General features: G+C 49.7%; 1 long non-coding RNA gene across 2 annotated transcripts in view; it reads left to right on the forward strand.

The window, feature by feature from the left end:
- Positions 1 to 13,988, forward strand: part of LOC150012705 (uncharacterized) — a 214,768-nt gene extending 200,780 nt beyond the window's left edge. The window contains exons 1-3 of one of the 2 annotated variants that reach the window (XR_016510774.1): positions 12,752 to 12,912; positions 13,360 to 13,454; positions 13,664 to 13,988. This is a non-coding gene — a long non-coding RNA (uncharacterized LOC150012705). Of the gene's footprint in view, positions 1 to 12,751; positions 12,913 to 13,359; positions 13,455 to 13,663 lie in introns of those variants that run through there. The other variant, XR_016510775.1, reaches the window with a different exon arrangement.
- The last annotated feature ends 1,962 nt before the right edge of the window (positions 13,989 to 15,950 follow it).

Genomic DNA, 15,950 nt, shown 5'->3' on the forward strand with positions numbered 1-15,950 from the left:
TACAGAACACAAAAGTATTCTGACCAAGAAATGGTTTGGGTGAAGAAACCTGGTGGCATGGAATTTCAGTGTCCTCAGACCTCCTTAGCATAGCTCCCTCTGAACATGGACTCTCAGGGCCTCAAGACTTTGAAGATCCATTCAAGAAGCCTGGAATGTCCTGACTATGGATGGCCCTATAATATCCTCCCTAATCAGTGCCCCTGTGGCCTATGTGCCACCTCTGTAAGAGGTAAGCCCCGTTTATGCATCTTCCAGAGCCTGGAACTCCCAAGCTGTGACCCCTTCCTGCAACGGTACCGGTGAGGTGTTAAACTACGTGAGATGGCTCCCCTTTATCTACCCAGTCGATCGCGTTTACCGCCTCGCCCTGTGGCACCCGACCGAGAACCTGCTGAGTACCGACGTACCTGTTTGCAGACTTCTTCGTCTGGGCCCTCTAAACGTGTACCGTCCATTCGTAGACTCCTTGGATGCGAACCCTCAATATTGTGACGTCGGCTCGCACGTCGCCCCTTGGCGATGTGAATTTACTCTAAGTGCACTTTGATGAGCATGGACGCTCTGATTTCAAAGGGACCCGTTCAAACACAACACCTGTAACTCTGTGAAGTCACAGAAAACGCGCCAGGCCACGAGCCTTCATGTGGATGGACCCACCCTGAGAATGGGGGTGGACCCACGCCGAGAATGGGAGACATCTTAGTGCTAATGCCACTGAGCATCAGCATCTGGATGTGGCCCATTCCGAGCAAAAGTCGTGCCTGTGAGCCTCCCGAACCTGACCTCTCTGGGTCATCGCTAGTAAATGTGAATCTAATAAGCGTCGAAATTTTGAATCTTCAAATGCTCCCAACATCATGTCCCTTTTCCCTGGCCCGTTTTGAGTATCTGACCCTGAGATCTTGTGTAATCCCTGCGAAAGTTCAGTGCTGAGCCAGGAAGCCTCAGTGCAAACTTTTAAAGTTGAACAGCTCCCATTTAAACGACCACCCCCCCCCAAAGCAATCGAGGCCCAATTAAACAAAAATAAAGAAGTGACCCTGACTATGCCCCTCTTGGACCTGTGTTGCACAGATGATGTAAGAAACCATATGTGTACACTTCTGAGCACACAGGCCCTGAGTGCGGCCTAGGGGGCTATGATCGCTGAATCATAGACCCCGCTCGCGACAGAGAAGCCCTTAGCCATGGATCTTACAGAATACAAAAGTATTCTGACCAAGAAATGGTTTGGGTGAAGAAACCTGCTGGCATGGAATTTCAGTGTCCTCAGACCTCCTTAGCATAGCTCCCTCTGAACATGGACTCTCAGGGCCTCAAGACTTTGAAGATCCATTCAAGAAGCCTGGAATGTCCTGACCATGGATGGCCCTATAATATCCTCCCTAATCAGTGCCCCTATGGCCTATGTGCCACCTCTGTAAGAGGTAAGCCCCGTTTATGCATCTTCCAGAGCCTGGAACTCCCAAGCTGTGACCCCTTCCTGCAACGGTACCGGTGAGGTGTTAAACTACGTGAGATGGCTCCCCTTTATCTACCCAGTCGATCGCGTTTATCGCCTCGCCCTGAGGCATCCGACCGAGAACCTGCTGAGTACCGACGTACCTGTTTGCAGACTTCTTCGTCTGGGCCCTCTAAACGTGTACCGTCCATTCGTAGACTCCTTGGATGCGAACCCTCAATATTGTGACGTCGGCTCGCACGTCGCCCCTTGGCGATGTGAATTTCCTGTAAGTGCACTTTGATGAGCATGGACGCTCTGATTTCAAGGTACCCGTTCAAATACAACCCCTGTAACTCTGTGAAGTCACAGTAAAGGCGCCAGGCCACGAGCCTTCATGTGGATGGACCCACCCTGAGAATGGGGGTGGACCCACGCCGAGAATGGGAGACATCTTAGTGCTAATGCCACTGAGCATCAGCATCTGGATGTGGCCCATTCCGAGCAAAAGTCGTGCCTGTGAGCCTCCCGAACCTGACCTCTCTGGGTCAGCGCTAGTAAATGTGAATCTAATAAGCGTCGAAATTTTGAATCTTCAAGTGCTCCCAACCTCATGTCCCTTTTGCCTGGCCCGTTTTGAGTATCTGACCCTGAGATCTTGTGTAATCCTCCCTGCGAAAGTTCAGTGCTGAGCCAGGAAGCCTCAGTGCAAACTGTTAATGTTGAACAGCTCCCATTTAAACGACCACCCCCCCTCCCCGAAAGCAATCGAGGCCCAATTAAACAAAAATAAAGTAGTGACCCTGACTATGCCCCTCTTGGACCTGTGTTGCACAGATGATGTAAGAAACCGTATGTGTACACTTCTGAGCACACAGGCCCTGAGTGCGGCCTAGGGGGCTATGATCGCTGAATCATAGACCACGCTCGCGACAGAGAAGCCCTTAGCCATGGATCTTACAGAATACAAAAGTATTCTGACCAAGAAATGGTTTGGTTGAAGAAACCTGCTGGCATGGAATTTCAGTGTCCTCAGACCTCCTTAGCATAGCTCCCTCTGAACATGGACTCTCAGGGCCTCAAGACTTTGAAGATCCATTCAAGAAGCCTGGAATGTCCTGACCATGGATGGCCCTATAATATCCTCCCTAATCAGTGCCCCTGTGGCCTCTGTGCCACCTCTGTAAGAGGTAAGCCCCGTTTATGCATCTTCCAGAGCCTGGAACTCCCAAGCTGTGACCCCTTCCTGCAACGGTACCGGTGAGGTGTTAAACTACGTGAGATGGCTCCCCTTTATCTACCCAGTCGATCGCGTTTACCGCCTCGCCCTGTGGCACCCGACCGAAAACCTGCTGAGTACCAACGTACCTGTTTGCAGACTTCTTCGTCTGGGCCCTCTAAACGTGTACCGTCCATTCGTAGACTCCTTGGATGCGAACCCTCAATATTGTGACGTCGGCTCGCACGTCGCCCCTTGGCGATGTGAATTTCCTGTAAGTGCACTTTGATGAGCATGGACGCTCTGATTTCAAAGGGACCCGTTCAAACACAACCCCTGTAACTCTGTGAAGTCACAGAAAACGCGCCAGGCCACGAGCCTTGATGTGGATGGACCCACCCTGAGAATGGGGGTGGACCCACGCCGAGAATGGGAGACATCTTAGTGCTAATGCCACTGAGCATCAGCATCTGGATGTGGCCCATTCCGAGCAAAAGTAATGCCTGTGAGCCTCCCGAACCTGACCTCTCTGGGTCATCGCTAGTAAATGTGAATCTAATAAGCGTCGAAATTTTGAATCTTCAAATGCTCCCAATATCATGTCCCTTTTCCCTGGCCCGTTTTGAGTATCTGACCCTGAGATCTTGTGTAATCCTCCCTGCGAAAGTTCAGTGCTGAGCCAGGAAGCCTCAGTGCAAACTTTTAAAGTTGAACAGCTCCCATTTAAACGACCACCCCCCCCCCCAAAGCAATCGAGGCCCAATTAAACAAAAATAAAGAAGTGACCCTGACTATGCCCCTCTTGGACCTGTGTTGCACAGATGATGTAAGAAACCATATGTGTACACTTCTGAGCACACAGGCCCTGAGTGCGGCCTAGGGGGCTATGATCGCTGAATCATAGACCCCGCTCGCGACAGAGAAGCCCTTAGCCATGGATCTTACAGAATACAAAAGTATTCTGACCAAGAAATGGTTTGGGTGAAGAAACCTGCTGGCATGGAATTTCAGTGTCCTCAGACCTCCTTAGCATAGCTCCCTCTGAACATGGACTCTCAGGGCCTCAAGACTTTGAAGATCCATTCAAGAAGCCTGGAATGTCCTGACCATGGATGGCCCTATAATATCCTCCCTAATCAGTGCCCCTGTGGCCTATGTGCCACCTCTGTAAGAGGTAAGCCCCGTTTATGCATCTTCCAGAGCCTGGAACTCCCAAGCTGTGACCCCTTCCTGCAACGGTACCGGTGAGGTGTTAAACTACGTGAGATGGCTCCCCTTTATCTACCCAGTCGATCGCGTTTATCGCCTCGCCCTGAGGCATCCGACCGAGAACCTGCTGAGTACCGACGTACCTGTTTGCAGACTTCTTCGTCTGGGCCCTCTAAACGTGTACCGTCCATTCGTAGACTCCTTGGATGCGAACCCTCAATATTGTGACGTCGGCTCGCACGTCGCCCCTTGGCGATGTGAATTTCCTGTAAGTGCACTTTGATGAGCATGGACGCTCTGATTTCAAGGTACCCGTTCAAATACAACCCCTGTAACTCTGTGAAGTCACAGTAAAGGCGCCAGGCCACGAGCCTTCATGTGGATGGACCCACCCTGAGAATGGGGGTGGACCCACGCCGAGAATGGGAGACATCTTAGTGCTAATGCCACTGAGCATCAGCATCTGGATGTGGCCCATTCCGAGCAAAAGTCGTGCCTGTGAGCCTCCCGAACCTGACCTCTCTGGGTCAGCGCTAGTAAATGTGAATCTAATAAGCGTCGAAATTTTGAATCTTCAAGTGCTCCCAACCTCATGTCCCTTTTGCCTGGCCCGTTTTGAGTATCTGACCCTGAGATCTTGTGTAATCCTCCCTGCGAAAGTTCAGTGCTGAGCCAGGAAGCCTCAGTGCAAACTGTTAATGTTGAACAGCTCCCATTTAAACGACCACCCCCCCTCCCCGAAAGCAATCGAGGCCCAATTAAACAAAAATAAAGTAGTGACCCTGACTATGCCCCTCTTGGACCTGTGTTGCACAGATGATGTAAGAAACCGTATGTGTACACTTCTGAGCACACAGGCCCTGAGTGCGGCCTAGCGGGCTATGATCGCTGAATCATAGACCACGCTCGCGACAGAGAAGCCCTTAGCCATGGATCTTACAGAATACAAAAGTATTCTGACCAAGAAATGGTTTGGTTGAAGAAACCTGCTGGCATGGAATTTCAGTGTCCTCAGACCTCCTTAGCATAGCTCCCTCTGAACATGGACTCTCAGGGCCTCAAGACTTTGAAGATCCATTCAAGAAGCCTGGAATGTCCTGACCATGGATGGCCCTATAATATCCTCCCTAATCAGTGCCCCTGTGGCCTATGTGCCACCTCTGTAAGAGGTAAGCCCCGTTTATGCATCTTCCAGAGCCTGGAACTCCCAAGCTGTGACCCCTTCCTGCAACGGTACCGGTGAGGTGTTAAACTACGTGAGATGGCTCCCCTTTATCTACCCAGTCGATCGCGTTTACCGCCTCGCCCTGTGGCACCCGACCGAAAACCTGCTGAGTACCAACGTACCTGTTTGCAGACTTCTTCGTCTGGGCCCTCTAAACGTGTACCGTCCATTCGTAGACTCCTTGGATGCGAACCCTCAATATTGTGACGTCGGCTCGCACGTCGCCCCTTGGCGATGTGAATTTCCTGTAAGTGCACTTTGATGAGCATGGACGCTCTGATTTCAAAGGGACCCGTTCAAACACAACCCCTGTAACTCTGTGAAGTCACAGAAAACGCGCCAGGCCACGAGCCTTGATGTGGATGGACCCACCCTGAGAATGGGGGTGGACCCACGCCGAGAATGGGAGACATCTTAGTGCTAATGCCACTGAGCATCAGCATCTGGATGTGGCCCATTCCGAGCAAAAGTCATGCCTGTGAGCCTCCCGAACCTGACCTCTCTGGGTCATCGCTAGTAAATGTGAATCTAATAAGCGTCGAAATTTTGAATCTTCAAATGCTCCCAACCTCATGTCCCTTTTCCCTGGCCCGTTTTGAGTATCTGACCCTGAGATCTTGTGTCATCCCTGCGAAAGTTCAGTGCTGAGCCAGGAAGCCTCAGCGCAAACTTTTAAATTTGAACAGCTCCCATTTAAACGACCAACCCCCCCCAAAAGCAATCGAGGCCCAATTAAACAAAAATAAAGAAGTGACCCTGACTATGCCCCTCTTGGACCTGTGTTGCACAGATGATGTAAGAAACCGTATGTGTACACTTCTGAGCACATAGGCCCCGAGTGCGGCCTAGGGGGCTATGATCGCTGAATCATAGACCCCGCTCGCGACAGAGAAGCCCTTAGCCATGGATCTTACAGAATACAAAAGTATTCTGACCAAGAAATGGTTTGGGTGAAGAAACCTGCTGGCATGGAATTTCAGTGTCCTCAGACCTCCTTAGCATAGCTCCCTCTGAACATGGACTCTCAGTGCCTCAAGACTTTGAAGATCCATTCAAGAAGCCTGGAATATCCTGACCATGAATGGCCCTATAATATCCTCCCTAATCAGTGCCCCTGTGGCCTATGTGCCACCTCTGTAAGAGGTAAGCCCCGTTTATGCATCTTCCAGAGCCTGGAACTCCCAAGCTGTGACCCCTTCCTGCAACGGTACCGGTGAGGTGTTAAACTACGTGAGATGGCTCCCCTTTATCTACCCAGTCGATCGCGTTTACCGCCTCGCCCTGTGGCACCCGACCGAGAACCTGCTGAGTACCGACGTACCTGTTTGCAGACTTCTTCGTCTGGGCCTTCTAAACGTGTACCGTCCATTCGTAGACTCCTTGGATGCGAACACTCAATATTGTGACGTCGGCTTGCACGTCGCCCCTTGGCGATGTGAATTTCCTGTAAGTGCACTTTGATGAGCATGGACGCTCTGATTTCAAAGCGACCCTTTCAAACAAAACTCCTGTAACTCTGTGAAGTCACAGAAAATGCGCCAGGCCACGAGCCTTCATGTGGATGGACCCACCCTGAGAATGGGGGTGGACCCACGCCGAGAATGGGAGACATCTTAGTGCTAATGCCACTGAGCATCAGCATCTGGATGTGGCCCATTCCGAGCAAAACTCGTGCCTGTGAGCCTCCCGAACCTGACCTCTCTGGGTCATCGCTAGTAAATGTGAATCTAATAAGCGTCGAAATTTTGAATCTTCAAATGCTCCCAACCTCATGTCCCTTTTCCCTGGCCCGTTTTGAGTATCTAACCCGGAGATCTAGTGTCATCCCTGCAAAAGTTCAGTGCTGAGCCAGGAAGCCTCAGCGCACTTTTAAAGTTGAACAGCTCCCATTTAAACGACCATCCCCCCCAAAAGCAATCGAGGCCCAATTAAACAAAAATAAAGAAGTGACCCTGACTATGCCCCTCTTGGACCTGTGTTGCACAGATGATGTAAGAAACCGTATGTGTACACTTCTGAGCACACAGGCCCCGAGTGCGGCCTAGGGGGCTATGATCGCTGAATCATAGACCCCGCTCGCGACAGAGAAGCCCTTAGCCATGGATCTTACAGAATACAAAAGTATTCTGACCAAGAAATGGTTTGGGTGAAGAAACCTGCTGGCATGGAATTTCAGTGTCCTCAGACCTCCTTAGCATAGCTCCCTCCGAACATGGACTCTCAGGGCCTCAAGACTTTGAAAATCCATTCAAGAAGCCTGGAATGTCCTGACCATGGATGGCCCTATAATATCCTCCCTAATCAGTGCCCCTGTGGCCTATGTGCCACCTCTGTAAGAGGTAAGCCTTGTTTATGAATCTTCCAGAGCCTGGAACTCCCAAGCTGTGACCCCTTCCTGCAACGGTACCGGTGAGGTGTTAAACTACGTGAGATGGCTCCCCTTTATCTACCCAGTCGATCGCGTTTACCGCCTCGCCCTGTGGCACCCGACCGAGAATCTGCTGAGTACCGACGTACCTGTTTGCAGACTTCTTCGTCTGGGCCCTCTAAACGTGTACCGTCCATTCGTAGACTCTTTGGATGCGAACCCTCAGTATTGTGACGTCGGCTCGCACGTCGCCCCTTGGCGATGTGAATTTCCCGTAAGTGCACTTTGATGAGCATGGACGCTCTGATTTCAAAGGGACCCGTTCAAACACAACCCCTGTAACTCTGTGAAGTCACAGAAGACGCGCCAGGCCACGAGCCTTCATGTGGATGGACCCACCCTGAGAATGGGGGTGGACCCACGCCGAGAATGGGAGACATCTTAGTGCTAATGCCACTGAGCATCAGCATCTGGATGTGGCCCATTCCGAGCAAAACTCGTGCCTGTGAGCCTCCCGAACCTGACCTCTCTGGGTCATCGCTAGTAAATGTGAATCTAATAAGCGTCGAAATTTTGAATCTTCAAATGCTCCCAACCTCATGTCCCTTTTCCCTGGCCCGTTTTGAGTGTCTGACCCTGAGATCTTGTGTCATCCCTGCAAAAGTTCAGTGCTGAGCCAGGAAGCCTCAGCGCAAACTTTTAAAGTTGAACAGCTCCCATTTAAACGACCACCCCCCCCAAAATCAATCGAGGCCCAATTAAACAAAAATAAAGAAGTGACCCTGACTATGCCCCTCTTGGACCTGTGTTGCACAGATGATGTTAGAAACCGTATGTGTACACTTCTGAGCACACAGGCCCCGAGTGCGGCCTAGGGGGCTATGATCGCTGAATCATAGACCCCGCTCGCGACAGAGCAGCCCTTAGCCATGGATCTTACAGAATACAAAAGTATTCTGACCAAGAAATGGTTTGGGTGAAGAAACCTGCTGGCATGGAATTTCAGTGTCCTCAGACCTCCTTAGCATAGCTCCCTCCGAACATGGACTCTCAGGGCCTCAAGACTTTGAAGATCCATTCAAGAAGCCTGGAATGTCCTGACCGTGGATCGCCCTATAATATCCTCTCTAATCAGTGCCCCTGTGGCCTATGTGCCACCTCTGTTAGAGGTAAGCCCCGTTTATGCATCTTCCAGAGCTTGGAACTCCCAAGCTGTGACCCCTTCCTGCAACGGTACCGGTGAGGTGTTAAACTACGTGAGATGGCTCCCCTTTATCTACCCAGTCGATCTCGTTTACCGCCTTGCCCTGTGGCACCCGACAAAGAATCTTCTGAGTACCGACATACCTGTTTGCAGACTTCTTCGTCTGGGCCCTCTAAACGTGTACCGTCCTTTCGTAAACTCTTTAGATTTGAACTCTCACTATTGGAACGTTGGCTCGTACGTCGCCTCTTGGGGATATGAATTTCTTGTAAGTTCACTTTTACGAACATAGGTGCTCTGTATTCAAATGAACTCATTCAAATATGACCACTGTAATTGTGATATCAGTGAAAGTGGTCCAGACCATGAATATTATCTTCGTGGACCCAAACTGAAAATTTTAAACATCTTAGGATTAATTCCACTAGAATATGCATCTGGATTTCGACCATCCTGAGCAAAACTCTGGAATATCAGCCTTTGTTCCTGACCTGTCTGGGTAATCCCTTGTTAACATGGATCTAATAAGCATGGAAATTTTAAAAAATAAAGCTCCCCCACCCTCATTTCTGTTTTTCTGGCACATTTTGGGTATCTAACCCTGAACCCATGTTTAATTTTTTCAGAAGTACAGTTCTTGACAGATAACCCTAAATGTAAATTTTTTATTATGAACTGCCTTTATATAAAGCACCCTGAGTTTGTCCCACTTGGACATGTACCAAAAAAGATTATTTAAAAATTTGATAACCTAGTTTTCTGTGCACACAGGGTCTGAGTGTGTTTCTTGATGGCAATGATCCCTGAATTATAGACTACGCTACCTTTAGGTAAACCTCTATTTGTGGACCTTAAAGTACACAGAACTATTCTAAGAAAGAACTCCATTGGCAGAAGAAATCTGCTTGGCGTGGAAATTCTTTTTTCAGATATCCATCATATAATACATGAGAATGGATTCGGCTGATCATGGGATCTCTGACCCTTAGCTCTTATAAGGATCTTCCTGATAATTGTGTATATTTCAAATAAGAGATTGTTCTTTTAACACCTTTCCTAACCTTTGTCCCTATGGAGTGTGTATACCTTCAATTATGTGTGACCTTGTGCATGTAACTTGCTCCTCATGGAATTCCAATCATTGAAGATCTGATTATTGTATATATTTTTAACCCTGCTGAGAATGTATGCTCTTGCTCATATACAGCACATCGACACAAAACTCACTTTGTTATATTCTCAGTAAGGACCTGTCTTGTTTTAAACACTTCTCTCATTGACTCTTTAATCGTACACCTTCCAGGAATTGGACTTTATTATGTTTTTATTCCCACAATCAGGCCTTTCTTTGCAAGGTACCCCCTTAATGACATATACCCTGAACATGGATTTCATCAGTCATGGATTCCTATGCATGGACCGACCTGACTACATAACCCACCTTGTGTGTTAGAGCCCAATGACGATAGGCACTCTTTAGCACAGACCATTTTCAGTAGGACACACCTGGGAATGAAGTCTTTCTGAGTCATTCCCCAGTAAGCCTAAACGGTGGAAGTTTTGAATAATATTGATCTATGCATGCACTCTCCTGAGTGTGGCATTTTTGGTGATAATCCCCTCTTAGTATAGACCTAATATGCATGAATCCTTATCTTTGAATACCCTAGTAATCAATTTGTGTGATTATAGCTCATGTTGATTATGTAACCCGTTGGTTTTTTTAAACCCCTGTACATGGAACTAGCTTCCTGAACATTTACTCCCTGAGCATTGTGGACCTTCTTGATCATGGACTGCTTCGATTAGAAATTGCTTTAGTGTTAGCCATATCTGAGCATTTACCCTACTGAATATGTATAACCCCTGACTGTGTACTTTTCTGAGGGTAGAAGGACTGAGTATGAACCTAGCTGACTACATCCTCAGACCATAAATTGCCCTTCATCCTGAGCATGGTCACTCCTGAGAAAAGACCCTTCTGATGATTTCTGTCTGTGAGAGGAGCCACCATGTGCATGAGCTGTCTGCTTGTGGAACATTTTGAGCTGAATCTCTATGAGCTTGGAGCTCCTGAGCATAGATCATTCTGAATATGGACTCATTGTGAGAATAAAACCATTCTCAGGACTAATCCCCTTTAGCATCGACTCCCTCACTGTGGACCCTCCTGAATGTGGAATCCTGGGAAGTGATCACTTGTGAGCATGGACCCCATCAGTGTGGAACAGTCTGATCTTTGACCGCCAGAATAATCAACTTCCCTGATCACAATTTTCTTGAGCATGTACCGCCTTGATTATTTATAACCCCAGTACATGTATGTTTCTGAGCATGGAACCCCTTACATGGACCCTCCTGATCCTGTACTGCTTTGATTATCGACTTCCCTGATCATAGCCCCACCTAAGCATGTATCCTGTTGATCATGTATAACACCTGAATATGTACCTGCCTGAACATGGCTTCTTCTGAATATGGAGACCCTGTACAATAACTCTTTTTGCCTTGACCTTCTGTGTGTGAATTCTCCTAATTATGGACCTCCTTGGTTATAAACTACCATGGTCACAATTATTTCTGAGTACGTTCCCCATTGATAATGTATAAACCATGAAAATATACCTTCTGCAGCCTAGACACCCTGAATGTGTATTGTCTGGACTCTGTACTCCTGAATCATAGGCCTCTCTTGAGGATAAACCCTCCAGAAGATGGGCCTTTGTGAGTATGGACCCACTCTGAGAATGGACCCCATGGCATGTGGTGGCCCTGAGTGTGGGTCATCCAGAGCATAAACAACATGAACGTGGACCCTACTGATCATGGATCCCTGGGCATACGCTAACCATCCAAAAAAAGTCATAGGTATTTGTCAGTTGACGACAGCTCATATAGACAGGGAATCAGGCTCACTTCCTGTGACCCCAAGGAATTAAGCTGAGACTAGAGGTAGAACTGTGTCGTGACCTACTTCCCGTTGCTTGAGAAATGACTTGGCACAATGAGAGCTGAAACCCCTTTCTGGGCCGGGGGTGCCTCTGACCTAGTTTCCTGGGTAGAGCAGGGTGCTGGGGATCATTGGGGAAGAGCTCAAGTCTCCGGCTTGGCCCGGGAGACTTGGAGATGTGATTCCAGGGAATTCCAGAAGGCTGAGAGCAGCCCCGATATGCAACTCTCAGCCCGGTCATCTTTTCGTATTATTTATTAAAAGCTCATCATTTATATAAAGCGAAGGCATCACACCCACCCCCAGAGACTCCCAGGTCATGAGAACCAGGGGGACTGGGCTTGGCACGGCCTGGGGCCCAGACAAAAGAGCCATAGAGGCCACATGCACCCTTGTACCCAGCTCCGGGCAGGATGCCCAGTTTTTCTCCCAAATAGATGGAAGCGGGTCTCCTGACGACCTCAGTGTCAACACAGGCGACCCAGGCACCTTGTTTTAAAGGGACTTCTCAGACTTGAACTTGCTGCAGGTGAGTAAATAGATAAAGAAAAGCCCTGGAGAAGCCCAGTCCGTGTGAGTAAAAGCACACACACTCCATCTGCATCATCTGTTTCCTTTGCTCCCCCTCCCCTTGCTGGCTCCCCCCTGGGGGCTGGGGCCAGCCCTCCCCACAGTTCCAGATGTTGCTGTGAGCTGCAGGCCATGCGGCCACCACCCCTGAGGGGTGTGGAGGGTGCAAACAGTTCAGCGACCTGGAGCAAGGCCACACTAGTCCAGCGAGGCCAGCCAGGCATGAGCATCTTGTCCGTCCCTGGCCTGGGAAATGACACTGAGTCCCATCAGGGATGTCCTGTCCTGCCTGGGCCATTTGCAGCTGTGTCAGGAGCCTCTTAGAGAAGCTGGTGAGGGAGATGCAGCTTGCAGAGCAGCGGTGACTTAGCCCAGTCACCTGCCAGGGAGCCCCAAGACTTTGGGGGCCCTGACAGATGGGCGGCAGTCCAAAAGGCTCCAGCCATGAGCACAGGAACCTCACAGACAGAGCTGGCCCTGATCGGCAGCCCAGATGCCTGTCCTGCTCTGACCTGGGTCTGGAGCTCGTGGCTGGAGGCCTGGGGCGAGCTCTTCCCCTGAACCAGTGTCATTCAGACGAGAGAGATGCGTCCCACCCAGACCGGCAACTCCTGAGTGCAGAGGGCGCACGCTTGCAGAGCTCCGGTCTTTCTGCACGTCAGCCATGTGGACAGTGGTGCTGAGATGTTAACACGGTGGCCTGGTGCTCGCTCCACACAGCAGGTAGCAGCCCCGCTCCCTTCCACAGTCACCCCCGCCTTTGGGCACCTGCCGCCCCACACCCCTTTGCTGGGAAACGGTGGAAGTCCGTCACGGTCTGCGTTGTGCTTCCCCCTCCCTGCTCAGGTCCTCATGTCACCAGACTCACCTTCACAGCCCTCCCCCACCTTGTGCTTCCACAGGCTGCGATCTGCCCTGTAAACAACACAAACAAGAGCCTTTCCTTTGACCACTTTGCCTTCCTCTTTTCTCCCCTTCACAGGGAACAACACACAAATGTGCTGGGGGTTCCTGTGCTTCCCCATCTCTCTGGTTCTCTCCACCCCCACGGCCCCCCTAAAATAATCAGCACCTTCTCCCACTCAATCCACTGGATCCTATTCAGTGGTGAGAACATGATTCCTGTCAACACCTTCTTTTAAATACTCTCTTCCTTTCTGTCACCACCAGGGAAACTAAAATTCCGTTGGATATTTAAGGAGAATTCCTCATGTAGGGAACTACTTAGTCTTAGGAGCCAGTGCAGAAGAACGTGTGGCCCAGAGGTGAGTGACAATGGGGATTGTCAATGGGGATCCAGAATGCTCACCCCCAGGGGGCCACCCCAGGGACTCACCCGCCAGAGCCCAAACCCAGGACCCACCCCAAGGAGCCCATCTGGAAGGGCTCCCCCATTGGGACTCACCATTAGGGACCTATCCCCAGGACCCCACCTCTGGGCAGCTGCTCACACGTGTCCCCTTTATCTTTTCAGTCTCTGTGAGGCCGAGTGGAGACGGGTGGTTACGGGCAGTCACCTGCGCTTCTGAAGGAACCACCTGTGCTGTAAGTCACCTCACGTCACAGGTAACTAACTCTCGGGACTGAGAGGCGACAGCTACCATTCCGGGCTGTTGGGAGGATTCCAGAAGATTCCGTGGTCAGGTCTGACCCTTGAAGATCACAAGCCCCTTCATGTTGGCGCAGACTCTCACACCTGTATATATTGGACATTAAATTATAACAAGCACTAAGACAGGCATCATGGACTCAGATGAAAAATCTCACCTCCGTCCTGGACAGAGCAGCCAACCACAGTGACAGCCAAATATCACAGTGATAGGCCTGCATCATGAGCCTTCACAGCCAGAGAAATGTTGAGGGCCGGAGAAGGTTCTAGACAAACGGTGTGTGCGCGTGAAGACCGGGAGCATAAGAGGACAGCGCATGGCATTCTATAAAGGCACGTGTGCATGTGTCCACATACACATGTACCTCTATAGTCTAGCAGGGCTATTTGTACATTTCTTCTGTGGCGTGCTGAGCACATCATGGCTGTTGAGTGTGTGTTTGTACCCGTGCACACTGTGTATGTTCAGAGGCAACACAGGGTCCTCTCTAAGTCGTATGCTTCTAAATAAAATTATTTTTCTCAACACATGTTGTCTCATGGACTCTGCCTCTGAAAGGCTCGGGGACAGCGGCCAGCTGAGGGTGACACCTCTGGCTCAGGACCACGTGGCTGCTTCCTTGTGCTGTCACAGCTCAGCCAGGGCAGTTATTTGAACTCCTTCTCTCCTCCTTTTAAACTCCAGGCTTGTCATGTCAGGCCTGTCCTCCTTACCCTCAAACTCACTGTGTCGTTTTGAACAGAATTGCACCACTTCCTGGTTTAAAAAGAGAATGAACTTGGGATTTAAAAAGTGTAAGTTTGGCTTGGGTAATGCAGCAGGTGTGCATATGTGCACATGTGAGAAGGCATGTCTCTGTGCATTGAAAAGAGAGACAGAGGGTGGCATGGGTGCAGATCAGGGCCAGTTGAGGAAGATTGTCCCCAACAGGTGACTCCAGGGGCTGAGCTGGCTTAATTTCTCCCACTGGGCACTAGCAAGATGTTTCACTGTCGTGGGCCGTAAACATTTTATGATGGATCCTTTCTGGTGGATGCTCAGTTAGTACTGAATTCAGACTCCATCTTCCCTTCTTCTCTACACACCCTGTCCCCACCTTATCCTCACGCTCAGTTGATGAAAGGTGACGAAAGAGAGTTCAAGTAACACGCAGAGCGAGGCCGTGCCCTGCAGTGTCACCGCATCCCTGAGCAGACCTGCTGGGTCAGTGAGGAGCCCTGGCTCTCTGCCACCAGTGTTCCCGCCCGGCCTGAGCATGCCTGGCCCTCAGTGCCAAGGTTTTCCTGGAGCTTCAGCTTCTTCAGGCTCTCTCAGCATGAGAAGGAATTTACCTCTATTGGGAGAGCCATGCTCAGGCTGCTGGGAACCACCCACTTTGCACGGGTCACAAGCTCAGAGTAGGCTGAGTCATTAATGGGAAGCAGGTCACGTCATTAAAGAATGAAACACAATTGGCAGCAATGCCTGGGGGGCTGTGTGTGAAGGTGCATTCAGGAAATAAGGGGCTTTAGGCCCCGGGGGGTTCAGGTGACCCCATTATACCTTAGTCTAGTAAAATCCAGGTAAAACTATGGGTCACAGCCTCCCGCTTCCAGGTGGAGGCTTTGTTAGGCTCTGCTGTGTGGGCCATGAGCACTGTGATAAACAGAAATACGAGTGTAGTACTTCACGGTGCCGGGCACCAAACTGGGAAAACACTTGGAACCGGTCAGTTCTCACTGCTGATGGGAGGTGCTGTCACAGTAGGTGGACAACTTCTCTGGTTTGTCCAGGATTGTCCAGGAAATTTGGGGTGGTGGTTTGCCTATAAGGACACAGCCATTCTAGAGCACAGTGCCCTGACTTGAAGTCTATGTAATTTATAAGTTACACTATGTCTCCTTTTTGGGGTAATTTATTAAAGATGCTGTGTTGGTTGCTGATCCATCTTCATAGTTATAAACAGAAGTAAAATGATTCTTAAAATTATCAATGGAATAGAAAATGGTACAATTTCTCTGGAAACTAGTCTGTCAGATTCTCTAAAAGTCGAACATAGAACTACTATTTGACACATCAGTCCTACTTGTAAGTATCTACTTGAGAGAACTAAAAACACATGTCCCCACAAAAACATGTGCACAAATGCTCATGGCATTATTACTCATAAGA

This window comes from Furipterus horrens, unplaced genomic scaffold, assembly GCF_987537825.1.
Source record: "Furipterus horrens unplaced genomic scaffold, mFurHor1.1.pri manual_scaffold_4, whole genome shotgun sequence".
In the NCBI taxonomy this organism is placed as follows: Eukaryota; Metazoa; Chordata; class Mammalia; order Chiroptera; family Furipteridae; genus Furipterus; species Furipterus horrens.